At 41.3% G+C, this 27,791-nt stretch overlaps 1 protein-coding gene across 6 annotated transcripts in view; it reads left to right on the forward strand.

Moving 5' to 3' along the window:
* Positions 1 to 27,791, forward strand: part of ZNF536 (zinc finger protein 536) — a 1,047,679-nt gene that overhangs the window by 353,809 nt on the left and 666,079 nt on the right. For 2 of the 6 annotated variants that reach the window (XM_069216776.1, XM_069216780.1), the window contains exon 3: positions 23,856 to 23,969. The exons of the other annotated variants lie outside the window; for them this stretch is intronic. The gene's annotated coding sequence lies outside the window, so the exon portion shown is untranslated. The remainder of the gene's footprint in view (positions 1 to 23,855; positions 23,970 to 27,791) is intronic. 6 annotated transcript variants of the gene reach the window in all.

The raw sequence follows: 27,791 nt of genomic DNA on the forward strand, positions 1-27,791 counted from the left end.
CGCAAGGTGTCGATCAATGCAAGATTTAAACTGGTACAGTATAATTTCATACACATGGCTTACCTCTCCCCTAGAAGACTGCACATGATTTACCCCACCAGGGATCAAAGTTGTGCTAGATGTGGTGCCGCTGTGGCTGACTTCCTTTATGTTTATGGAGCTTTACAGTTGGCAGATAATTTGCTTTCCTGGGGAGTCATGATGCAGCCTCTGGCAGAGCCTCTGGATGGTATTGTACCTGGATGATTTATCTGCATCCTGTGAGATGAGGAGTAAGATGTGGTGTGACAGAGTCAAGTGGGGAAAGGATTTGTAGATGTGGCTGTGACACTGGTCACCACACGTCCTGTTGACGTGCTGAAATACATATAAACCCACTTGGAAGTTCTCCTAGATATGTACACCAGCTGCTGGATGGAAGCTTGGGGGGAGGGAGTGGGCGGGGAGATTTTGTTATTCCAGTTGATTCTTTATCTGTTACGCTATTGGTGAATGCTGTTTGCAAACTTGCTGAAATATTTGGTGTGTTATGGCTGTACTGCGAGTGCTTTGGCAGGATTCCAGACCTGGCGACTAATACCTACTGTTGGTTATTATACTCTTTATATACTGAACTACTGTTGATATGCTAATAAAAATATATTTAAAAAAATCATCATTATCATAACTGCAGTGCTCACAACAAACCACATCATCTTTTGCCTTTATATAACACCACCTTAGTTGTAATCATTTCCATGACCTTTGAAGGATAAACGGTTAAGTATGTTCTCTAGAACTCAAATTTGTAACTCACAGGTAGCCAACATATCTCTGCAGCAGGTTGACAACTTAAACAGCTCGTGTTAAGATAAATAGTTAGCGAAGTCTGGTACTGAGATAAATAGTACACTTCCAAGCATGTCAGCTGAATGAAATAGTACACTTCCAAGCTTGTCCACTGAATAAATACTAAATAAATGAGATAAAAGATACATGTAATACATTTGTCAAATATCTTCACAGTAAAGAGAAACTTGCCATGTTTCAGAAGTTATCAGCATAGGATGTCTGATGCTGGAAGTTTGGTGCTGACCAGAGTGGTTGTCTTTGTACTGTTGGTAGCATCAGCTCAGCACAAGCAGGTACATCATTGGAGGAGCATGTTAATAAACTGGATGCATCGTCCATGGTAGCGTGTTGCAGTGCAATGTACGAAGGCTTTGACAACAATTGGGAGTGCAAACATTCCACTTGCTCGGCACACATGAGACTCTATGCAGTGGGGACATGGCCTGTGTTGGAACACTTTACATAGCTAAGAGTCTTTGTGCCTGATTTTGAACTCGTCGGACAGGTTACTGTGTCACACCGGTGGCGGATATCCCATCTGCTGAAATATAAATGTGATATGATAGACTGGGATTTCGATTTCGGCAGATAGGATATCCGTCACCATTGTGATGGAGTAACATGTGTCGGGTTCTAAATAAGGCCATTTGTGTCTTCTTATTGTAAGTCCTATTTGATCACTATAATCCTAGCTTAAAACAAGTTAATCAGTTGTTGATGAGCACAGTGTCTGGCCTATTGGCTGGAGGTTTGAATCCTGGCTAAACCATGTCATTTCATCCTTCCTATGTTGATATATTCAACAGCATTGAAATAGGTGATAATGACATCTGCTATTTTCAGTGGTAGTAAATGGCAAAATTGTGCTGACGAGTACCAAATACAGTCAAGACAGGAGGTTGCAGAAAGGCCCATACCATCACAGTCAATGTTTTAAGAACGAATAAAACCAACATTAGGAAGAGGGGACCTCTTCTCTAATTCCAAAGGAGCTTAATAAAGACTAGAGTTAAGACCGCTGGCTACTGTAGATTACAGGCAGCTATAATTTACAACTATGGAGTTTATTTAGAGTTTGAGGATGTATGACATTTGTCAACAATTGGGGGATGCCCCATCCACCCTACTGAGAGTGTACCTATAGCTCTATACACTTAATGGGGCAGATATGACATCCACAGGCTCCAAATAACCTTGCATGCCTCTAATTCCAACCACATAGATAAGTTAATAGCACACCCACTAAATGGGCCCCAGCTCACCCTTTTGATAGTCTTCTTGTAGAAGAGGAGATGAGGCACTGAAATTAGGAAGTGGACTGTCAGGGATGCTATAGTCCTATTTTTATTTCACTTTTATGAATGCCTAATTTATAGGTTGGATACTAGTACACAAGTACAACATGTATCAGCACAGCGATTCAGTTATACTTATCCACTCTGTTGGCAATATTTGACACACAATTTAAAGCAAGGACAGAGGAGACAGAGGTCACAGATTTTTGTTTTCTGATTTGGTTTAAATAGAAGCTCTCTGCCAGGCAAGGAGGATTTATTTAGTTTGTTTATGTTTTATTGGAAATTTATATGGCCAGGAATGTCACCTAAACATGTGCCATGGAAAGGTTAGGTATGTTATTTATGTGTATTTTGGACATGTTTATATCATTTACCCTAAAAGAAACGGTTCTGGAGGGCGAGCAAGTGTTGTAGTGAAGGAGCTTTACTTCCAATGCAACTTTATGAGAAATGCTAAAAAAAGTTTTATTGGGATTTTCAGTTTAAAATTTCCCTTTAAGATGCTACTGTAATGGATTTTTTCCAAATATGAGAAGATCATTGTTCCTGTATTCGAATGTTGAAATAGAGAGCCTGTGAAACATACATTACTGCACAGAAAATGTACCCTTAGTTCCTTAAGAGGCTGATGAATATAAGTGCCACAGATCTGGGTGGTTATATATATAACTGAAGTGCCCGATGACACTTCAGTTCATGGTGTAATCTCTAAATAGTCATTACTATTGAGCCACCTGGCCCTCTAGAATGTTCTTCCTCGCACAATGACCAATGAAGGTAGTCGTGGTCAAACTCCATATTCTTACAGTTATTTTCAAAATTTGAGTCTCAAGGGTTGGAGGGGCATGACCAGGTACATTAGGGGATAATATCTCTTTCCGAAGTGAAAAAAAATACAAAGTCATAAAAACAATCAAATGCTTCCAAGACACTGCATATTGCCTGCAGGTTTATCCCCTCACTTCTTTTGGCTCGGATACAATTTTCTTTCGTGCCTAGATAAGATTCATTCTGCGGCGTAGGCGCTAAAAATGCTCAATCGATAAAAAAACATCCACAAAATGCATCCACAGGATATGGAATAGGGAGGTATGGAAATGCAGTATCTGCTGTATAGGAGACAATAATAAACAGAAAAAAAGTTTTTTTTAAAGTGTAAGGGAAGCAGCAAATACCCATCTTGAGTATCAAGCAGATTTTTTGTCAGATTGCAAATGGAAAAACGTGTGTCTGAGCGACAGTGTTATTGTTGTGGTTTTTGTAACAACGCTTTCACAAAATGAATCCTTCTACAATAAAATGTTTTGTCGGTGTGATTTTTAAGAACTGTTTTAAATGATAATATGTGTTGGTGTTGTATGTTGATACTCAGTGCTGATTAATTACTTGGTCCCTCTTTTGTTGTTCTCTCAGACCTGACGGCTGATTATTCATGTTATTATGCCTGATTACTCCTCACCTCCCTCCCTCACACAGCCATCGCTCCTGCAACCTATCGCAGGCAGCCCGCTCCTTCTGGTGCCAGCCTCAATGCCACTCAATTAACCCTCTGGCATGACACGCCGCAATATATGAATGGTGTAGCTTCCTCGGCTACCAGCCCGAGAATATCACCCTTGTCGTGCATCTTACTGCTCACAGCTTTAAATCCAGATTCGCTGGATGGCTCGTGCCTTCTCGATAACAGTGGAGTCTGCACTCGACTCGTCACCTGTTCGATGGTATGTTGGGCATGAAGGGGTTTCCAGTTTCACGTTCTCTCATAGGCAGTCAGTTAAAATGGATACAAGCTAACAGCTAGCCTGCATTACTCTATTCGGAGTCCGACATTATGCAACCTTAAAGCACCTTATTCTTTTAATTCATATCTTGCGAAACATATTTTGTAGATGAAGAAGCACGTGTCATGTATTTCTGTGGTATACTGAATTTCTGTTTATTTTTTCTGTACTGAATGTCTCTTTTTATACACCTAGACACAATGAGTAGGTCGAGTGCCCAAGCGCTTTGACCGGTTGTAAGTATTATGGGCTTTTAACCACACCCATCTCACGCCCATCACTTTCATTTGTTCCTGTGCTTGCCTTTGAAAAATCACTTGATGTCATTGGTAAATGCTTTCCACCTTGAGACTGTTTTTGTCATGCCTTGCAGACTTCCCCTGTTACATGGCATGATTGCAGATATACTTCAGCGTGGACAAACTATTATTTTTCTTTTGTCTCTCCCATCCGTGCTGGATGCCAGCCATGGCGCTCACAGCGCAAACAGGCATAAGAGCGTGAATTTGAACAGTGGGAAGCACTGGTCACATTGTTCACAGTTACCTAATTAGAGTTATTTCTTGTGGCTCTCCCCTTAAAACACTTGAAATTGGTAAATGCCTAAGGTAAAATAGAAATCCTCAAATCAAAATGGGCTCTCCCGGCACAGTGGGAGAACAATACTTCAATATTCACTGCACTTGGGAAACTCACCCCATAATGCTTTGCAGGGCATTACTTTTACAAAACATTTTTGCTCATAACTCAGCATGTGGTGGTCCTAGGACAATGGGACCACCTACAAAATGTTCAGCACGTCACACTCTTTCTGGCTAGGTCATCTCTGGATCCCCACACTAGGTTAGTGGGGAGCCCAAAATAATTACCCCTCCCACAATGCAGTGACTTTTTAAGTGCTCTCATGGCAGGATCATATGTTTTTAGAGCTAGGAATACCTACTACTTCTGATAATGTACCATGTTCTCTAGAAGCTACGAATATGGTTGCACTGTATTATTTAATGCTGTTTTTGTTTTGTATGGTTATGCTCTCTAGAGGCTAACTACAGAGTTACATGACCATGTTTCTTACAAATGCTATTTTCATTGTGGTGTTCTCTAGGGGCTATTAAGCATTACAGTTATTTCAATATACTAAAATATTCATGGCACAGAAACCTGCCCCATAATGCTTTGCACAGCATTACCTTTACAAAACATGTTTGCTCATAACTCAGCCTGAGGAGGTCCTAGGACAATGGGACCACCTTCAACACATTGACCACAATGTGCTCTTTTCTTTCTCCATCATCTCTGGATCTCCACCTTATGTTAGTGGGGACTCCAAAATAATAACTCCTACCACTGTTCCATCTCTTTTTAAAGTCTCTCATTGCTGCCACTTTTGTTTTACAAATGAGAGAAGTTCTGTTTTATGGGCTTTGTTTGGAAACTGTGTAATGCTTTATGCTCTGTAGGAAGTAAATGTATTGTTACACTGCATTCCTTTGTTCCCATCCTTTTTTCACATATGCTTTCTAAGGGTTCATTGTATGGTTACATGACCATGTTTTTTTCAAGTGGTATTTTTATTGTGGTGTTCTCTAGGGACTGTTCCGAGCATTGCCGACAACATAAAAACTTGCCGCATAATGCTTTGAATGGATTACTTTTACAAAACATGTTTGCTTTTAACTCACCCTGTGATGGTCCTAGGACAATGGGACAACTTTCTGTCTACATCATCTCTGGGTCCCCACACTAGGTTAGTGGGGATGCCAAATTAATAACTCCACCCACCATTCAGTGTCTTTTACACTTTTTCATAACTAAAAAGTTTGTTTTACAGCTGGAAGTTTTGTTTCTAAAGGCCTTGCCAAAAGTTTATTTCTGATAAAGGTTTATAAGGTAATCGTATATGCTTCAATAATCTCTCCTTATTACCATTATGACCTTGATTCAGGCCAACTTAACATCCTTATGACTCTTGATATATTTGGGGGACCCTTCTAGTTTATTTCTCCTCTGTGGCTGTCTTATGTTCTTTTTTGGGGAATTGTGTTAGCCAGCAACTCTGATGGTGGGGTGGTGAAAGTGGGATTCTATTGGATTTAGCATGGCAGATTTAAATTAGGATGCTAAATGGAAACATTTTCATTTTTTGCTGTGGATAGAGGAAGGAGGTTTAGTTATGTGCAGGACCACTGGAATTATATAGCAGGAAAAGACAAAATTATGAAGCAGGGTTGACCAATTTATGTGGCAAGAAAAGTCCAGTTATGAATTTACAATTCCAATAGCTCTAGCTCAAGCAAATTAAATACCTATTGCATTGCAAATGCGTGTTTGACTTTTGGAATATACCAAACATGGTATGTAGGTTGCAGCTAGTCTTGCTTAATAGTACTGCTATATAGCCAGATAAATTTCATAGGTGGTGAGGGAGGGGAACAATTTTAGACTGTTACAGATATCAAATAATCTGCCAAATTTACAAAAGGGATGAAATACTTGAGTAATTAACTGATAACCACCAACATATTATACAGTTTTACTCACTGACCGTAAAATGTTAATGAGGTTTGTTAAGTGTGCATAAAATAGGTGTTTCACAGAGTTTACTGGGAACCTGTTCAGTAAAAGGAAAATGGAGCGTCCATTGACTCGTCAAATTATGTTATGAGAATTGAGGTTCACCTACTTTCGAAGCAGATATGTTATTTATTAGGTCGAGTTTTTATGAGTACTTGTTTTGTAAATTCACAGGTTAACTGTACTGAGATTGGGATGAGAGAACTGTGATATGAGTAGCTTTACAATTCTGTTAATAATTCACCATCTTCCTGAAGCGCAACTGTAGTCCACATTCTACAGTATGGAAATAGGTGAAAATGTATTACAGAATTGCTCAAAATAGTAATCGATTCGAGCAAAATATATATAATGAGCAGACCCCCAAAAAGATGTGCAAGTGAGACCCGTGTCAGTGTGCATGTATTAGTATACACATGCTCAGTTAGTTGTCCAGTGAAAAGTATTGCATGTGCTGTATAGCTGCTTTAATGCAAGAACACTTGAGATTTTCTTTGATGGTGCAGAAAAGTTTGCAGCTGCAAAACACTGTTTCAACATATGAGCTAACAAGCAGTCTATTGACATTGGACACTGGCAGGGATAGCATGCATGGTGATGCATAGCTAAAAAAGGGAGGACTAACAGTAGACTATAAGCAGTAATATTAGGGTAGTCATGTTTTCTGTTTAATGATCAGTACTGAAAACGATACTGTAGGACAAATTATCTACATGGAATTTGCCCCCTCTCAGCGATCTATGTACTAAACATCTGAAATCTTTTGTTGTGGACTCCCTATCTAAGTTCCCTCACAATAAATTTGGATCATAGGTCTGCAAATGTCAGTACCTCCAACATTTTATGAGGCTACACTTTCTCTTACTCCTCCCTCCATCTACCAATTTGTATGTACTACCCAATGTAAAAGACCCGATGTGAACAGTTCTCCGCAGTTAATATTTTAGTATTTAAGGGCTAGATGTCAGAAACATATTTGATGTTGCAAACGGCCCGATTCACAGAATCAGGCAGTTTGCAACCTTAAAAAATGTTTTTGGGAATGTACAAAGCCCAAATTGTGACTCGGAAACTTGTTACCGAATTGCAATTTGGGTTTTGCGATCTGGTATTTGAAAGGGGCGTGTTGAGGGCGTCCCTTCCTAATACCAAATCAGACTGTATGTATGAATGTTTTGCGACCGAAATGCTGTTGCAAAACATTTGCAATTTACTGCTGATTGAAAGTTGGTGGTAACCCATTTGCAAATGGGAATGGATCCCCAAGTGACCCCTTCCCCTTTGAGAATGGTTAGTAAAATATTTTTTAAGAGCAGGCTTACTCTCAAAAACGGAAACTTCCAACTGGCATTTTTTCCTTTTAAACGCATCCCATTTTCATTTAGGGAAAGCAGGCTGTATTTTACAAAACAATATTGTTTTATTTAAAAGTAGTTACAGACATGGTGGTCTGCCCGCCCCAGCAGGCTACCATCTCTGTTATTGCTGTGATTCCTAATGGGTCGCAAATTGAGACCTACCTCATTAGTAATCATGGGGTAGGTCTATTTTTGACCCACTACACATTGCTAATGAAACTCAGTAGATTTTCAGCAATTAGAAATAGCGATATCCTAATTGTGATTCACAGAAAATCACAATTAGGAAATTGCTATTTGTAATCTTCATACATGTAGCACTAAGGGCCAGATGTAGCAAGCAGTTTTGCCCATTCTGTGTCTATGGGAAAATGTGTTTGTACATATGGCCCTAAGTCACATACATAAGCACTCAAATCTATAATCAAGGTTGCTCTGCCTACTGCAGTTGTGCCACTTGATGGACATTGAATATTAGTTGTCCGATGCAACTGTAGTGGCCTAATGAGATGTATGCTTTGGCTAAGTTCTTTTCATATCTTATCGCGTCTGTCTTTGTGGCACAGGTTTACCCAGTGTGTAGGGGATGACCTGTTGAAGTCATCAGCTTCTTCAAGCATCAAAGGGACCACATACAATGTCTAAGAAAGTCGGTGGGTAGCCCAGATGCCCTGTCTGGACATCTGCTAGTGAATAGAGAGTCTCACGCCTTGTTTTATTCAAGTAGAGCTCCTTGGCAGACCCTGGGTCTCTAGTGCCCAACACTATCTCCTATGATATTACTGGCAGAAGATGTTGGAATTCTTTTAAAATATTCTGGTATATACCGGACAACAATGGATGGTGTTGGAAAATAAGAAAGGGTACCTAAACCTCAGAGTTATCCTCTGCTTTCTGGGGTCCTATCACACAAAGCACCTTGCAGGCGTTTTGGTGCAGATATGCAGAGAAACTGTATCACTTTGTTATATAGGAAAGTGTGGGGTGTATGAGAACATTTTACATTTTCATTTAGATTGCGCAACAAAATGCTAGTTGCTGTTTTGAAAAAACCTCCTTGACCTACTGGTACATCAGAACAGCTTGGAACCTCAGAAGGAGATGCCCCCAGCCTGCTGCAAGAAGGTTTTTACTGTTTGCCATAGGAATATTATAAGTGTTTTGTTTGCCACCTGTGTTTGAATCTCTATACCCAGTACTTTTCTCTAGAATTGGAGGTGCATGTTGCCTAGCCTGGACTACAGGGTGTTTCTGTTTGGACAACTGCCTGCTAGAGGGATCTTCTTCAAAAGGCTATTGGTTGAAAAGATGCAAAATGTCCTGAATTAGGTGGAAGAGATGCCTATAGTAAATCAGCTCAAAAGAACTTTATAAAGGAAAAACAGCCTTGAAGAGGTACAGAAAACGTATTAGGGATCTGACGAAGAGCTGCCTTTTCTTCCCACCACCTGATGCTTGGATTCTTTTGAGCATGAACTTCACCACCTTGTACGCAAAAATGCAACCATAGTCAAGCCAAGGTCAACGTGACTTTGAGGCACTGTGTCCAGTTTTAATGCATTGTATTATGATTCAGACTGAACATTTCTGATTTACTGTAGTGCTTCTGGTATGATTTCTAACTTGCCCTTTTGTTAAAATATGGAATGTTTTGCCTCTTTTTAGTCAAACTTTCTTTATTAAAGTTTTGTCATATATCAAAGGCCAATAGAACATATCAGAGAAACTGACAGCAATCTTAAAATATAGTGCTAACATAGTTCAAAGTTTCCACATCAATTTAGAGTCAATTGTAAAAGCTACAGCAAATATTCATGTTAGGTCGATACATTGAGGGGAAGGTAAAAGAGAAAGAATGTTTTTTTGCAAACATAAACAAGAACCAGAGATAATACAATATTTATCATGAATGTCAGCTATTAGCATCTTTCACTAAGCACCAAGTACAGACTTTGGGTAATTTATATTCTCCTCGTTTGGAGGCACAGGGCCTCAGGGGTCATGGGTATTCTATATCTGACAGAGGTGAAGTGCTCGGGTACAGATTGGGCAGGCCATGAGAGGCAGGCATCTAGAGAGAAAGGACACCCGCGGACCCCATTGGTATTCAAACATTTTTAAATCATCCCTTTGAATATCCTTCAATCGTTCCATGATTAGAGCCGGCCAGAGTCTTGCATGCCGTTGAATGGTTGAAGGCGCTGTCAGCTTCTTCAATGCCGCCGTCAGAGCCATCTTGCCATCCCCAGACGCAGCCACACAGTCGCCCTATTACTCGCTGTTTGATATTTAAGGGATTTGTCTCTAAGTCCTAGAATGATGAAGCCTGGCGAGGCCGGGATCGGATAGCTCAAGATGTCTTTTGTCTTAGCTAAAGTTTGGAACCAGTATGGTTGAATCAAGGGGCAATCCCACCGTATATGTCTGAAGTCTCCCAATAGGCCACATCCCCTCCAGCATGTGTCAGTGGTGTTGGGGAAGATCTTTTTTAATTTTTGTGGGGTATAAGTACTAATCATATAGAGTTTTGTAGTGAGCTTACCTCAACCCCATGGAGTGATTGTATCGCTGGCTATCATGCACAATCGGGCCCCCTGGTCTTCTGAGATCTGTTCGCCAAGGAGGTCAGACCAGAATTCTACATGATGGGGGGTGTGAGGGATCGTGTTCAACAGTAGCTGGTAGAGAGATGATATTGCCCCCCTAGAATCTGCCTGTGTTTTCACAAATTGTTCTATGGGATAGAGGTCTTGCGTTGCTGCTTCCCTATTGTTGGGGCGCAAGACCCAGTGTCGTAGCTGTTTATGGTGGTATCTGTCAGTTAGTGGCAGTCCAAATTCTTTTTAGCAGTTTTCGAAAGTGAGTATGTTTGGCCCATTGAATAAGTCAGATATCACTAGACACCCTCCTATCCTCCATCTCTGGAAGGGGCCCTGTGAAAGTACTGGCAGGAAAGCCGGATTGAAGTGAATGGGTGCAAATGGAGATGGAAACTGGGCCCACGCTCCCGAATTATTGACATTATCCCAAATGTCTAAAGTTGTTTTAGTGAGATGCTAAGATACACATTACCTGGTCTGTCAGCCTTAGGTTTCCATAATAGGCCCCAAATATGGCATCCTGTCACTACACAGTCCATATGAAGCCAATGTTTATCTGACTCTTGTAGAGACCACTCTATGATTACTCGTAATTGTGCTACCTTGTAATATGTATGGAAATCCAGGAGCGCCAATCCCCCGGCTTATCTTGGTAGCCGAAGTACTCAGTTGGGTAGCCTAGTCCTCCCCTGTTGCCAGATAAATTTAGTCAGGAGGGTCCTCAGAGTGGGAAAAAAATAACTTTTCTATTGAGATGGACAGTCTCTGGAAGAGATATAAGAACCTCTGCAGCACTGTCATCTTGAGAGCGTGAATGCGACCTAACCAAGTAATTTAGAGGGGTGCCCATCTCTTCAGGTCAGCCCTAAGTTGTTGAGTCAGTGGAGGGTAGTTGGCTTTGTAGAGGTCTACGATGCAGGGGGTGAGTCTAATACCTAAACACGTTAATTCCTTCCTTGCCCATTGGAAGCGGGATCTGCGTGTCAAGTGCTCCATCTTGGCAGAGGGTAGGGTGAGATTAAGGAAATGGGATTTAGAAAATTAATCTGGTACCCTGCGACTCCCTCAAATTCAGTCAGTTTGCCCTGCAGAACTTGAGGTGAGGTCTGTGGTGCCATCAAGGATAGAAAACATAGTCTGCAAACAGATATCTTACAGGTAGTGGATTCAAAGGGGATGCCCTGAATCTCCCCGTTCCATCACACTTTCTCTGCCAAGGGTTCTATACTAAGTGCGAATAAGAGAGGAGAGAGCGGGCATCCCTGGCGAGTGCCCCTCCCCAACTGAAAAGTCTTTGACTCAATTCTGTTTACCATCACCTTGGCCACTGGGGCAATGTAATTGGCTTGCATCATTGTGATGAACTTTTCATTAAAGCCAAAGTGCCTCATGGTTTGGAACATAAAAGACTAATCGACCCGGTTGAACACCTTTTCTGCGCCGGCATTCTTTTCTTGGTCACTCTCTCTATTAAATGTAGCACTCGCTTCAAAATGGCATGAGTTTGTCTCCCCGTATAAATTCCAACTGATCTGGATGTATCAGATCTGGGAATATTCTCTGTAAGCGGGTGGCAAAATTCTTTGAGTACAATTTATCATCAAGGTTAAGTAAGGTGATGGGTCTATAGGAGGAGCATAGAGAGGTATGAGTTTGGCCCTGGCTTCGGTATGACTGATATCAGCGCTTCACTCATAGAGCATGTGACGCCCGGTTCAGTGGCTATGTAATTAAACAGCTTGGTCAATTGTGGTATGAACTCAGAGGCGAAAAGTCTTATAGAATTGGGCTGTGCAGCCATCTGGCCCTTGTGATTTATGCATTTGTTGTGCAAATATCACTGCCCTGACCTCCTCCTCATCTATAGGCTCAACTAAAATCTCATTCTGTTCCTGAGTGACTTGTCGTACAGGGGGCTTTTATAGATAGTGCAACTGTTCAGACCATGTTGGCCTGTCTGCTGTGTACAGATCTTTATAGACATTTCTGAAGGCGGTTGCTTTATCTCGTTCTGTCTTGCCCTCTCCCCCTTGTCCCAGATGGAGAGTGGGAATATACTCGCTCTCTCTCTTGTTTTACCATCAGTTGCTGGGCAAATCCGGATCCTATTTTGTTGCCCTGCATATATGCCGCATGGCGAAGGCGAAGCATGGTAAACTCCGCTCTATTTGTGTGAATTGCATGTAGTTTCCCTCTAATTGCTGTGACATTTAGTTGTGTTTGTAGAGAGGGAGATTGTTTGTGTACCTGCTCTCCCTTCTTTAATTCAGCTTGAGTGTCACATGTTCTCTGGGTTTTTGCATAGTAAGGGTTGATATCAAATAGACACATTTCCCTCTAATAACTGCCTTGAATGCGTCTCAGTTGTTAGCCATGTCTGTGTCTCGAGGGTCGTTTAGAGTAAAATACTCCCTGATGGCTTTCCAAACTTCATCATGCATTTTCCCATCTCGAATAATAGGAGTAGGGAAAAACCATCGCCGCTCTTGTGGGACCCCCTGGACCAGTCTAAATTCAGCTGTACTGGGACATGGTCAGAAATGATTATGAGATGAAATTCTGATGAGTGAATGTTCTGGGCAAGGAATTGACTTGTAAATATGTAATCTAGTCAGGAATAAGTACAGTGAGAGTGGGGAAAAACAGTGTAGCCCTAATTCAGCTATCCTTTTTTTCAAGGATTTGGAGAAGCTGGTTGATGGGGCACGTGCCGGGTGAGAGGTATCAACCTCTATTTCCCATATCAAGTTTAAGTCTCCCAATAGGATAATCTCCCCCTCTGCACATTCCCCAGGTTGCTAGGCAAGAGTTAATAAAGATTGCCTGAGCCATGTTAGGAGCATAAATGGTAGCTATTGTACATATGCCGGCAGTTATTGTACCTTTCACCATCAGAAATCTCCCTTCCTTGTCAGATTTATGTGCAGTACTTTGGAAGGCTAATGACTCATGAAAAAGGATGGCCACCCCATTGTGTTTATTGGTATGGGGCAATGTAAACGCCGGATATGTCCTATGTCGGAGTCTTCCCTCTTCATTACGTTCCAAATGTGTTTCCTGTAAGGCTACAGTATCATACCTCGTGTCCAGGAGATATTTCCATATCTTCCATCTCTTAGAGGGGGAATTCAGTCCCCTCACATTCCACATAATTGTGACTAACATTTGTACTGCTAACCAATGTTATTCAACGTCTGTTGCCTCCCGTCTCTACACCCCCCCACCTCTGTCCCATCCGGTGGATTGATATTGGCACTGGGTGCTTCCTATAACAAATCTCACTACGAGTCTAGTCATGGTTATGAACAAAGAACAACATATTAAAACAAGTTGGGATGTTAGTCCGTATGTAGTCTATCATTTATATAACAGTAGATCATTTTATGTGTTCTGGCAAAACCCACCTTAGCATTCTCACTGCGTAGTGTTATGTATGGGGCTAGTGGAACAAACTCTGGGGCGAAGAGTTGTGTCAGTGTATTGCAATGTTTCAGAGATGCCATTATCCCCTGTAAAGGGGGACACTTGCAAGTGTACAGGACCACCTCAAAACAGTCCCAGCCTTTGTGGAGTTTATCATCAAGAGAGAGGCAAAGGAATTTTCTCTGGTAAGGCAATAATTCGGGTATGGAGAGTCACAGGTTCTTGGTCCCCTTTCTCCCCTGCCTCTTTCAGCATCTTGACACGAGCCATGGGTTCGGTTCCCTCCTGGTTGTTAGGCTTCTCAAGGGGTAAGTCTTTTGCACTGTTAGAGTTAGCTGTGCCTTAGATCGATATGCCCAGAAGATTTGCTGCGTCACTTATCTCGGTGAAGTGATTTGTTTTGTTTTGAGAAGGCTAGTCCAAATGAGGAGGTCCAGCGGTACTTCCCATTGCTCTTCCGGAGGTAGTCCGTGATTGGACTAAATAGTAGCCTTCTTGCTAATGTGGCCAGAGCTATATCTTGATATACAGAGCATCTTGTTCCTTGAAACAAGACAGTGTCCACTCTCTGGGCCGCCTGCAGGATCACTTCCTTCATCAGAAATGAGCGTAGCTTTATCAAGACATAGCCAGGCCTTCTTCCTTCCATTGTCAATGGTGAGCCCACCCGGTGAGCCCTCTCCACCTTGATTGAAATGTGCAAGTCTCCTATAAGTTTGCCAAAAAGACCCAGTACAAAAGCCTCTAGATCAGGGCCCTCCGCTCCCTCCTCCAGATTTCTGAGCCGAATGTTGTCTCTTCGGGAGTGGTTCTCAAGATCTTCACACTTCAACAGGGCTCTGCGCAAATGTTCCCGGGTCTTGTTGTTGGAGTCTTCTAGATTCTCCAGGCGTTGTTCCATAGACTTGCATTGCCATTCCCAAATCGAGTGTGCAGTTCCCCACTGAATCTACATCTTGTTAGAGTGATGTGAGTCTTGTGGTTAGGTCAATGCACAAAGCTTCGAGGGAGCTTGTGAAGTCCAATTTTAACTCTTCCCTCAGCTCTTTTTGATCTCTTGCAGTGAAGCTAGCAGGTCATTTTTGGTGAGCGCCATAATGTCGAGCTCCAAATCATGTACATGGGCCTCCCTGGCCTCCACTGGCTGAAAGTAGCTGGACACTATAGTGTGTTGTGACTTTTTAGATGGCATGTAGGGTCTCAGCTGATCATGCTTCTAGTGCTGTAGATAGGCTTGTATGGGGGCCTCTGCACTGTTAGGTCACTCGAATCACAGCTCACAGCAGTTCATGGGAGGGGGCGGTGGTGTCCTGATGCAGTGCCCCCCTCGCATTATGTTGCTCTTTAGGGGTTGCCTCTGAAATGCTGCCTGTTGTGAGCGAGAAATCCACAGCTAAGACTGGGGGTTTTAAGTCACTCCCCCTATTGTGCATACTCTACTTTGCCTATGGTGGATCATCACTCCCAATTTCCCAGATGTTGCTCACATTTTCGCCTCTGTCATGCCGGGGTACGGGACGGCTGGGTTTCCCTTCGCTGCCCGTGGAATCCCGCTAGTACGCTGCTGGTCTTACCTTGTGTGCCAGCTGGACCTGAAATCCTGCTCGGCCGCCATGTCAAAGTCAAGCATTTTTGTAGATGTCTGCGGGGGACTTTATCTCTGACCCCTATTCTTCAGGTAAGCCGCTGCCCACAAGCGCTGCACTCTCCAGAAGAGAGAAAGCAACTCACCTCCATCCTCGCAGCTCACTGCCGGGCTGCAGGCTACTTCACCATGGTGCACGCAGGCTCCTCTATCTATAGGGCACCACAGGGGCCTCTCTGCAACAATGCACAGGACACCCCAAGTCTCCGATGGCCCCTTTCCCCGGTGCTGACTGTTTTATTGACTGCGGGCTCCCCCAGCCACCATTCTCATCAGCAATGCAGCAGGGCCTGGGTTATGTCCACACGGCCATGTTGGTTTGGCCACGCCCTCTTTTGCCTCTTTTTAATGAACATTTTTTCCTTCTTTTTTTTATTATCCATAATCTTTTAAGTCCTTTATTTTGTCTGACATAACTTTCATTAATTTAACTTATGGTTAGTGTTAGTCTTTCAGTTCTTTATACTTACCTGTATTTTTGTTTGGTTTGGCTGTAAAAAATCTACTGACAATAAAAGTCCTTGTTAATGACTCGACCAAGACATTGCTGAAGACAATTATAGACATGGTTAGAAGCATGGTATTGATGCCTCAGAGCAATTATAGCAATGTTGGCATGAACGGTGGAAGAGACAATGCTTGTCAAACACTCAGAGAGGCCAATACAGAGATTCAATGAAGAACAATGACAGAAACACTGAGGGGTGCTGCCATAAATACCCCCGAAGACTCTGAGGGTCAGTAACAGGAAGACAAAGAACATAAATTACACATAAAGGAGACATTAATGTGAAGATGAATATCCGCTTGGTCAATGACCAAGATCATTTGAATTACACATAGACAATGTTATAGTGACAGGTACAGAGCCATTGTGAGAAACTGAGGCCAGCAGCATTAATACACCCAAATGAAACTTTATTTGTTTAATAATACCCTCATTGCTCTTGTGTCTTTGAATAAAGAGTGTACACTCTGTCACCGTGACTTATAGGTGATTGTTAATTGTCATCCTCTATCCAAGTGAAAACCTTTTCACATGTCCATTTGCAGTACACGTACATTTACAGAAGAGTAAATATAACTTCCAAATGTGTGTGCCAACTTCTGCTGATCCTTGAAGGGGAAACATGTTTCCCAGTAGAGAAACCCCTTTATTTACACTCCATCAGTTTTTATGGTGTTAACTTCATATAACCACCATATCAGTTGTGGAACTTTGTCTGCCAAAGGCTTGTGAACACCCTCAATCTCTCAAGGTTGCAGCAATTCACTCTGTTCTGGAATGCTGACATCTTGCTCCTAGGAACAGATTTGCTCACATGTAATATTGAGCTTTAGAGTAAAATTGTGTGTCAGCAAATCCATTTATGAGCGTATCTTCATGTTTTCTGAAATCCACACATAAATTAACCCCAGTAAATTGAGGTATTTGTTTACCTAAGTTGAATTTGAGTATGCAAACACCTTTATAGAATAGAGTCTTTTTTACCATTCCTAGTTTGCTCTCCTACAATATGCCAGGAATTCTACAAGGAGCTCAGTGGTGTATCAAAACTTGTGGGGGGCTGCTGCAAGTACATGAGGGGCTCCTCCAAAGTACATGGAGGGCCTCCCTACCCAGTCAGGAGTTTTCAGGCCTGGTGCCCATTGCCCTTGCACAGGAACAGGGCTGCGGGGGCCTTTGTTACATTAGTGATAAAGCTATACAGGAAGTTACAAAGTGTACTATCACTAGACAAACAAGCTCACAATCTTGTCTTCATTCCTGTAAAGCTTTAGGGTGGTGAAAATGATTACAAAATCCCCTGGGGTATTCATTAAAAGTAGGAACTTAATTCAGATGAAGCTGCTAACTGCATTTAGGTGCCCAGTTGGAACTGGGAGATCCATTGGAATACTGTAAATTTGCTTCCTTTAACCCGGTGATATTGGCTGCTGAATGCATCGGAATTCTCCAAGTGAAAGCCTGGACCAACATGCCAAATTACCCCGAGATCAAAATCACAATTTACGATCCCCTCAGTAATTTCTCTTTGGTACAAGTAAGTCCTGTGGTAAGGTAAGGCTGGCCCATTTTCTGTGTCATTCATAACAAGGGCCTAAGTGTGTTAAATTCATTTTTAGATATCCTTGAGGACCAAAGAAAGACTGCGGACCTTTCTGTAAACCATCACATGACTAGCAAAGGATGTATAAACTTAACATAAACCTGATCGTGGCCAACAACATCTTTATTCTGATTCTTCTCTCCACATACCACACAACATTCTTTTCTTCTCCTTACTGATAACCAGACTTTCCTGATTTTTGACAACTCATTTTTAACGAGCAAAGGGGTATTAGGAGGATAATATAGTTCCATAAAGTTAGAATCCAACACTGAATTTGACATTTGTTGCTGTCTTCATTTTTACGAATTGACATAGTTCACATGCTACTTTATGTTGTTTTGTTGATCATGAGATAATAATCAGGCAGTGGTTACATATGTTTATAGTGTATTCACCTTGTGTCAATATCTAGGAAAGGCATATTTAGGTATAGTCAGAGATCTAACTAATAATAACACGTTACTATTATTTTTATTATTACTATTATTATTATTATCATTACTATTATCATTACTATTATTATTACTTACTCACACGGTACCTTGCATTGCCTGCAGTTATTTAAAAAATATATACCAATTTTACCCACAACAGTGATTTTCATGTTTTCAACTCCTGAAGAATGCAAGGAAGAGTTGGCAATTTTAGGACTTCAATCTTTGTTGCAAGGCTTTTGTGCTGGCACTCCACCCATAATGCTGGTCCACGGGGACAGCTCGAATTGGAGGAATGGTTTCCTCACGAGGGCGTACACACCATAACATTGCAACTAACTAGGTATCAGCAAGGGAGTAGCTTTGTTCTGTTTCATCAAATCATCCCAAATCCCTTGGTAATAAAACAATCTATATACCTATTGATACCTAACTCTATATTTTATATTGAGTTTTTTATGTATTTTTTACTCTTTACACCCTAATGTGAGGTCAGATTTTCCATATGTAAACGGTGTAGGCATTCCCAAGATGCATGCAATATCCACAGCCCGCCAGCTACTGCTGCAATCAACTTGATTTAGTAATATTCATTATGTACCTAAAACTGAGCCTCTCTAGTAATTTGTTACCTTGGCTTATGTTGTGTAGATGCTGAGGCTAGCCTCTCTAACATACTATTCGTAGGAATGGTGAGATCAGGAATTTTGTGTTGCCATGGAGTACTGCAGAAGATCTGGGTTTTTTAGCCAGTAAAGTGACATTGTTGCTCTGTGACTTCATGTTACCATTTACTTACATCTACTACAAGAATGTGATAGTTACCTCTTTAGTCAAACAAAGAACTTCAAGTGAAATGGAAAGTCTCAATTTCTCTCCATATCTGACCATTTCAGTGTTTTACAATGTCGACCCCGATGGCTAACCATTTACCTGCATATTTTCTGTACAGATGTGCACACCATAGGCCTGTTGGGAGATTAGTTTATCGGTCGTGTGTTGAAATCTCCCCCATTACAGACCTATAATATACCTTTTTTTTTTTTTTTAACCTATCCAATCCCTGTGTCCTTTGCCATTGCTGTGAAAAGTGTTTTTGCTTTGCTGTTTCCTTTGGCGTGTTTAGAAGATAAAATTGTGCTATTTTAAAGCAATTCTGTGTTATGGAACCCTTAACAGCAATCGGAGTGCAAGTAAATAGATTAAATTGTAACCAAATATGTCCCTGCTGTTTTGAGTCAAAGACACAAAGAGACGACATTGACGAGATGAAAAAGAAACCAGGCTTACGGTTCTTCCAATAACAGGTAGAGGTCTCTTATAAAAAAAAATGAAAAATACACTTCAATCAAAGGGGAAAATCGGGCACTATAAGACCATGGTGTTATGTGTTTTGTCTTTCCTTTCACGACATTTTATTTGTAGTCAAAGGAATGCTTCCAAAGAGTTAAGAACCATCATTAAATAAAGACTGTGAAATGCGCAATATGGCTTATTTATTTAAATGTTAATTGGTCCACCGAACACTTCTAATTAGCTCTATATTTGCTTAGCAAAAAAGTTTTCCGAATTCCAATTGTGAAAAGCAGCTATTTTGAGCCGGTAAGCACGCTGCAACATCGGCTATGATTTTTCTATAGTCCTCAGCCCTTCAAGGCACAATTTAATTTTTCATGTATGCATACTAGCAACGGTAAACACTTGCCAGTGTAAAGAACCTTCTTTAATTAGCCGCACAACAATTAAAGGATTCACAAACTAAATTGAACCCTGTCTCTGTGCTTACTAGCTGTGTTCTACCACCTGTCACAACAGCACTTTGTTCAATCTGTTATGCAAAATCATTACAGCAATATAGTTGGAGAAAAAAGAGAAAACAGCAATTATTTCTTACTTTTCTCTTGAATGGGTTATTTTGGGTTATTCTGATGTCAGGTTCAGTGAAGCTAACCTTTTGAAATCCGAAACGGCGGACTACTTTTGTGCCGAGCTTATGGAACATAGAGGGATGCTTCATGGTAGCCTTTTAGGTGAACAAACACATATCCTTGAAGTGCAGGGTTGGTCTTTGATCATTCACACCACCACGGCTTCTTCGTATGGGGCCTGCGCCATGTGCATTTTTATTATACTATAGTAGCAAATGAAAATGTACCGCAATATTGAACTGTAATAGAAAAAGGAGCAAAGTAAATAATTCTTAAATTAGAACAACGTTTGTTCAATTATACTTTCTGAACTTTCTGTTGTGTTTGTGGGTATGAATGGCACTTTCTTATCTTGGAAGCCTATACATGTGTAAGATTTTCTTCATTCACTACATGTCAATGGAAATAAATGTGACCCAATAACTTGATTTGGAGCAAGTATACTAATACATTCAGATTCAAGCATTTATTAGTACAGTAAAACGTTCAATGCCCGTGTTATTGTCACAGTACAGCATACCTGACTTGGGAAAACAATTCTATATCAAGCGATCAACTATCATGTATGAATTTATTTAGGGTGGGAACGACTTTCAGCTAAACTATGCATTAATAAGGTGTTTTCTGGCAAAGAATGATCTTACCGCGACACCATTTATTGCTCACATCCTTCAGCAGGCTACAGTGTGCTTATGGGCCTTCCCTTATTCTGTGACTTTTATGAGTTTACAATTCCCAAGTCATCTGGGAATTTAAAATGGTACACCATAATCTGGAATTAGTGCACTTGAGTAAGCTTGTTGATTTAAGTATGAGCAAAACGTATGTTTTTATGCTCGGTGCTAGATTCTAGTGAATAATATATAGGAAAACCTTGCATAATAAAACAGGTAACCACCCACCTTAATCTCATCCTCTGAACTTAAAATATTTAAAATCTTCAATCCTGGATGCAATTGCTATTTTTTTTCTTTATAGAGGTCTTCACCAGGATAATAATTACAAAGTACATGTGTGTAAAGTGTGACTGTTACTTGAGAGCGATGAAGTGTGGTTCAACGGGCCTGAAGCTGGATACAGATTCATGATTTTTTACAAGGTGACAGATTAAATGTAGCTTGCTGTTATTTGTGCACAAGGTAGTCATTTTGCAGAGAAGAGTCTTTAGATTTATTTTGAATTACGGGAGAGGAAGAGTGATTCTGATGTTGATGTACATCTTGTTGCAGAACCTGGGTGTGTAGATGGATGGAGCTTCCCTTGGGAAATTTCATTTTTGCATTTCGTCATCCTCAGACTGGGGAAACACTGGCTTGGCGCTATCTGTCTAAAGTATTTTCTTAGCCAGATATGCAGTCATGCCACTTGTGATGATACTGTGCCCGATGTAGCTGGTCTTGAAGATAATGAGGGTTAGGAGTGGATCCCAATGTGGGTCCTTCAGTGTTTGGGTGAAGTTGTGGAACTTCTTCAGGCCTTTGAAAAGATATGCCAGATCAATAGAATGCCTTTCAGGGGTGCCAGAGCGTGTTGAGAGAGGCTGTTGATTAGAACTTTGTTGCCATCCAGGTGAAAAGGACTAACGCTTGAACAGTTGTCCTGAAGTTAATTTCAGGCCTGCAGGGCTTTGAAGATGTGGAGCTGGAAAATTAAATATGTGCCACATCATGCTTACTTTGCCTACAGTAGTGACTTTCCAGAATTTTATGTGTATACAAACTCATACAATTGTGATATTGTGTAAGATTGTAGGAACACAGGGTGATGTTGTGGTATCCACCTTTAAAGTAGGTTTATAATAATAACAACTATAATAAGAATGACAACTTATTTTATGTAGTGCTCTAAACTGAACAACTGAAGTTTTTATGCACCACAACTGTCAGGTATTGTGGTTACCCAAGTTAGTATCGAATTTACTGACCTTGGGAGGATGGAAGGCTGAACTAGCTTTGCCATAACTGCCAGCAGTAAATCAATCAGAAAGTGAGTTTTTGCACCATATGCTAGAATTCTTCTAACTTCATAGATAGCGGAAAGGTGGAGAAAAATAGCAGACTAGCGCCGAAGGAAGAATTTTGGAATGTGAATCTACACATGTAACTTATTTAGATAAAATAGTTTCCCCATGAAAATACGCACTTTTAATTTGGGGTTTGTAATTGTCCGGGAACCAGAGACGTGGACCGGACATACCCCGGGGGTACCTCAGAGTACGGCAAAGCTGAACCGGAAGACGTCAGAAGGGCGGCAGCCAATCGATGTGGGACAAACGTTGAAGAAGGAGGGGTTTTTAAACCCAGAGTGAACGAACAAGGAGGAGAGCAGTTTTCTCCTGGGAGAGAAGACGGGTACGGCGGGAGTGCCGAAAGGATGGAGAGGAGGAGAAGGTGCCAGCAGGAAGACAACGCGGTGCAGGAAGCCGGCCAACCCTGGAGAGGAACCGGAGAGAGGTGCCGGAGGAGAGATGGAGTGAGCAGACCGGCCACGCTCTGGGAAGAGAGTGGCCCCGTCAGGTATGGTCCTAACCCAAAGCGGGGACTGGGAAGAACAGGAAGATTGGGTTTAACTTACATCAAGGGGAGGAGGGAGGCGGGGAACAGTACAATTTGTAACCTGGGCACAGCCACAATTTCGTTTTCCCTGTATTTTGTTCTTCATTTGGTTTACCTTCTACTTTTCATGGACATTCAGGCACTAGAGGGACTAGAGACACAGAAAAGTTATATAAAAAAGGAACCAGAAAGGCAAAAAGCTATCAAGACTTTCTTGAACCAAAGCAAGAGAGAAAAAAAAGACAGAAAAGAGAGAGAACAAATGGAAGGAAAAAGTAACAACCCAAGTACAGAAAGGGAAGATAAACCCAAAAGAAAGAAAAGAGAAGGTCCGAAGACAGGAAGAAAAGGGGCAGATAAGACAGAAAGGAGAGAGATAGAGAGAGAGAGAGAGAGAGAGAGAGAGAGAGAGAGAGAAAGAGTAACACCAATAAACCCTACTTTCTAAAACCACCTTTATATGTTCTTCTTTCCTCCTATGCGTCTCCTGAGTCACCACCTGTAAAAGAAGAGAGAACAAAGTAAAGAAGGTGAAGACGGTTTGAGTGGAAAGAGAGAGAGAAAAGAAAGAAGACGTAACACTTGTATAACAAAGACTGTATCATACTTATACCAAAGAAATAAAAAAAATCATAAACCACAGTAACGCCTATCCGTCTCCATTACTCTGACCCTGTCACGGGGTTGTTGGCTCCCACATTACACAATTATACCTGCATTTTTTAATACGGAAACCGAAGTTCAAAAAATATGATCTGAGAAACATTGTGGTTTACAAATATTCACAGTTGAGGCTTTGTGATTATTTACCCATTCCCAGTTGTTGCCTACCTCTAGCCTCTCAGGGGCAAAATCTATGTCTTACCTCCAATCCTAATTTACTATTGTAATAACCCACCACACTTGGGGATATTAAGTAGCAGCGAAATAAAAATGGGCACAGATTTTGATTCTGTGAATCTGGATTTGTCACTGGTTTTCACATCTGACACTTTTTTGCTGAAATGTTTGAAATATATGTACATAAAAGTCTTGTGAGTCGGCCCGTTTCAGACCAAGCTCTGAGCATGAAACAATCATTTCTAAACTCTTAAACTACGACACCCTCATATTCTCTGTTCTGAGCTCCAAATATTAGGACTGTTGAGAATCAGGTGCTGTTTACATTACTTCAATACAATGCACTTGCTCAATGTTATCTTATTAAGACTTTCCCACATTGAAGGACCCATGCAGAAAAATTACAAAAATTGAATAGCTACTCAACCACAGTATTGTTTGGGATTAAGGAAGAGATTTCGTATTTAATTTCAGGTTTGTGATGCTAGATTTGCCCACGAGCGCTGTAAAAGTTCTGGATTGCAGCAAATCTTTCGAAAGAAGCCTTTCTTCAAACACTTCGCCGTCCAGCTGCACCAGGGTAGAAAGGTGAGCTCTGCTCTGCCAGTTTCCCAAATGTGTATCAATGACATATCATCACTCTGAAGAATAATGGGCCTTTTCTTGGATTAAGGGCGTGCAATATTGTACGTCAGCACATAGTTATCCAACAAAGGCATGGTAGAAAATTGTATTACTGTAGCATGACAAAGATGCTTTGAATGTTACCAACGTTTTGAAATTAACTTAACTGTATGAGGCATGGCTAAAATGCTTTCAAATGGGCAAAATAATTCTGAAAACATTGACACTTTTCTCCCGGTGTGAAGGCAAACTCAGGCACAGATTTAAGAGGGCCTTGCGGTGTCAAGGCAAACTTAGGCCCAGATTTAAGAGGACCTTGTGCCTCCTTGCACCACATTAGCGTCTTTTTTTTTTAAGCTAATGTGACCCAATGAGGCCAAATTTGCAGCGCCATATATACAAAGTGACGCAATGCATGCATTTCGCCACTTTGTAAAACCTTGCACAACATTATGCCTGCGCCAGACAAAATGTTCCTCCATTAGGGGGACCGCAAAGGTGGTGCAGTGGAATCTAAGAGATTCTACTGTGCCATTTTTTGCAGCTCCTTTTAACACCTGCACATAGCAGGCGTTAAAAGGGGGCCCACCATTGCTTTCAGTGGGCCCCTATGTACTGTGCAGGATTAGCACCAACATTTTGGCACTATTCCTACACAGTACATCAATAGCGTCAAAAAGGTCGATGCTATTGCTCCTACCCTGCGCGATGGTGTGCCATATATTAAATACAGAGCACACATGTTGGTGGCAGAGGGGCATTACGAGGTGCAAGAAAAGGGGCGATGCATTGGATGTAGCGCCACTTTTCTTAAATCATGCCCTTAGTTCTTTTTTAGACTTTGATGGAAGGGCACTCTATCACAAATGTGACAAATATCCAGTTTTCCTTATTATAAGTGCATCAGGGTATAATGCACTAGTAAAAAGGCAGACGGGATAGCCTTCACGTTTGTAATGAGGCACCCTCTCACCAAAAGCTGAATAAGGCCCTTAATATTTAATGTGATTAGAATTTTATTCTGATTTTTTTGTCCACGACCATTACCTAATTTGACTCATAAGGGAAGAAACATGAAGCTGCAAAAGTATGATGAAGGGGCAGGGTGTATCTGGTAGCATATTAAAGAGGTATGCTGTTGATTTAGTTTTACACAGCCTTGTTATTCGGTGTGTCGAAATTTAATAATGTCTGCCTTGGGCTTCTCAGCGGAGCTTTGGGCACGGGCAGTCTTTCTTTTACAAAATAAGCATTGCCATCATCCTCTTCATGCTCCTGTGGTCTTCTCACAACCTGTACATTTTTCATTTTATTTTACTTAAAGTTGTTGTTTCACCCTCAGCGTACAAGCAGAACTTTAGTGATGGAACTTGGTGGCGTTCCGTTGAGGTTTGGCTGGTGATTCAGATAGTCCTGCATGATCCGATCCATTCATCTTCATTCATAGTGTGACGATAGGGAGCTCATCCTCCCCAAGTGATAATGTACATATGCTTCACACAAGTGAAGCTGTTTGAACTCATAGAAACTTTAGTGCCCTAAGGTTGTCCCTTAATATCTTTATAGACATACAAATCTTGGGAGTAATCCATGATGTAATCATCAGATGTTGGCCCCGTGCACATTGTGTCACAGAACCAAGTGACAGTTTTGGTTGGACTGATCAATTGGAGCAGGGTCAAGATTTATTTGCATATAGCTGGGTCCAAACTGAGGTGATGTGACGTGAAAAATAATGTTGGATTGTGATTTGGCCCAAGTAATTACCAATGGCTGAGATCAATTCAAGCATTCCTTCCATCACTTTTTTGTATGGTCTCATTTTTAGGATTCACTGTATCAGATGAAAGTTTACAGATGGATCCAGACAAGATTAAGGCTGTACAACTAGAAATTGCTCAGGGTAGCATTCCACCCCACTGTGTTTTGCCCACTGTGTGACCTCAGTTTGGACTCAGGTGTATGCAAATCAGTCTTGACTCTGTTCCTATAAGAACAGTCTGAACTGCCAGACTTACTCCTCTCTGAATCGGAAAACAAGCAACCCAGGACCAATTTCACCCTGTTTGGGTCTCATCAGTCAAGGAAAGCTGTGCCACAGTTCCCCATGTCCACAGTTAACTCGCTGAGTGGACATCCCTTCTTACAAATTAGAAATCATCAAGATATTAAACAATCTCCTGCAGACCTTTCTCTTTGATGCACAGTCTGCTGCAATGCTAGAATGGGCTGTATTATTTTAGTAATGTATTAATATCTCAACACTGCTTAGGTCACACATCACACATAGATTGGTAATAGTTTTTGCATAAACTAACAGCTGATCTGCAGAGAAGCCATTGAATGGTAGCGGTAGCTATCAAGCTGGTGGTGGAGGAATCTGAATTATTACTTGATATTAATTCCTGCCAGAGGCATTTCCATGCCCTTATCTCTCTCCTGCCATTTTTCTGTCTTGAATAAAGTGTAGATGAGCAACGACACATTCTTGTCTGAATGATGATCCAGTGCCTTCTTGGTTGTAATTTGACGTCTCATGAAAATAATATTATTCTTTCACATAGAAGTGCTGCAATAATGGCTTTTCAGCTGGTCCGCCACTTTACCCAACCATCTTTCCTCTGTGTTTCACCAAGAAACGAATTATGTTCCCTATCAGAAGGTATATTTTTGCATTGAAAGCTTCCCTAGGGTCTATAGATAGAATCTTGCTCTCCTGACAGGAACCTTTTCACAAGCATGCTGGCTCATTTGTTCATTCCGCAGCTTTTATACATCAGCATAACACCCATTTTGTTTATGCAGGAATCAGCCATAGTAGTCTCTACCATGTTGTGTGACAGCTTAAATCCTATTCTGCCTCATCACCCAAGTGCCTCACTTCAGGGAGCAGCACACCTTAAACATGCTCATCCAACAAAAGACTCCTGTCCTCTTCCCTGTACCACTCTTTCCTGCTTCCAGGAGGTGTAACACTTCGTTAGCAGCAGATTATTTCTCCTTCGTACATTTCCCCTTTTCATTTGCATCTTGACCAATCCTGTCTCTTGCTCCTTGTCTACCGTCAGAACCAAAGATTTGACACCTTCTCTTAGATTCTTGCTTTCTTCTCTTCTTCATTTTCTTTCTTTTCTTACGTTCTATTATTTTCTCTGTCAGTACGTTGGCTAATGCATCATCATATTTTTTATTTTCTTTATCATTTTCTTTCTTTTCTTACACCCTGTTATCTTCTCTGTTATTACTTTGGCTAATCCGTCATATTGTTCTTTGCTATCACATTGCTATCACCGCCACATATTTTCACCATTTCTAGTCCAGGTCTTGCCCGTTCTTGGTTTCTGCCAAGAAAATAATGCTCCATCCCTTGTGTTTAGATCTTACAGGCTCTTTTACTCCTTCTCTTTCCGTTTTCCACTGTCCTTCTACTTTCATCTTGTATTCCATCTTTTTACTGCTGGTGCTTCTCTCTCAAGCCATACACTTGGCTGGCCACAAAAATGCCACATTTGGTTTTAAATACTGAGTGTGAAGTCATGCTTTATGACAAAGTGCTCATGCTTCACCACTTTGCGGCAAGGGACCCTATTTTTGATTGGAATAATAATAATGCAAGTAGTGAGGAACAGCCAACAATGTGCGACCTGCCTCACCTCTTCACACAATATTCCATGTCCAGGACCGGCTTTAAGGTGGGCGACCGGTGCAGCCATACCTAGTGCCAACCAGGGGGGTGCTGTGTTTAAAAACAGCTTATGGGTTAAAAGCATGTGCTGGAGAGTTCCT

The sequence above is a fragment of the Pleurodeles waltl genome, chromosome 12 (genome assembly GCF_031143425.1).
Source record: "Pleurodeles waltl isolate 20211129_DDA chromosome 12, aPleWal1.hap1.20221129, whole genome shotgun sequence".
Classification (NCBI taxonomy): Eukaryota; Metazoa; Chordata; class Amphibia; order Caudata; family Salamandridae; genus Pleurodeles; species Pleurodeles waltl.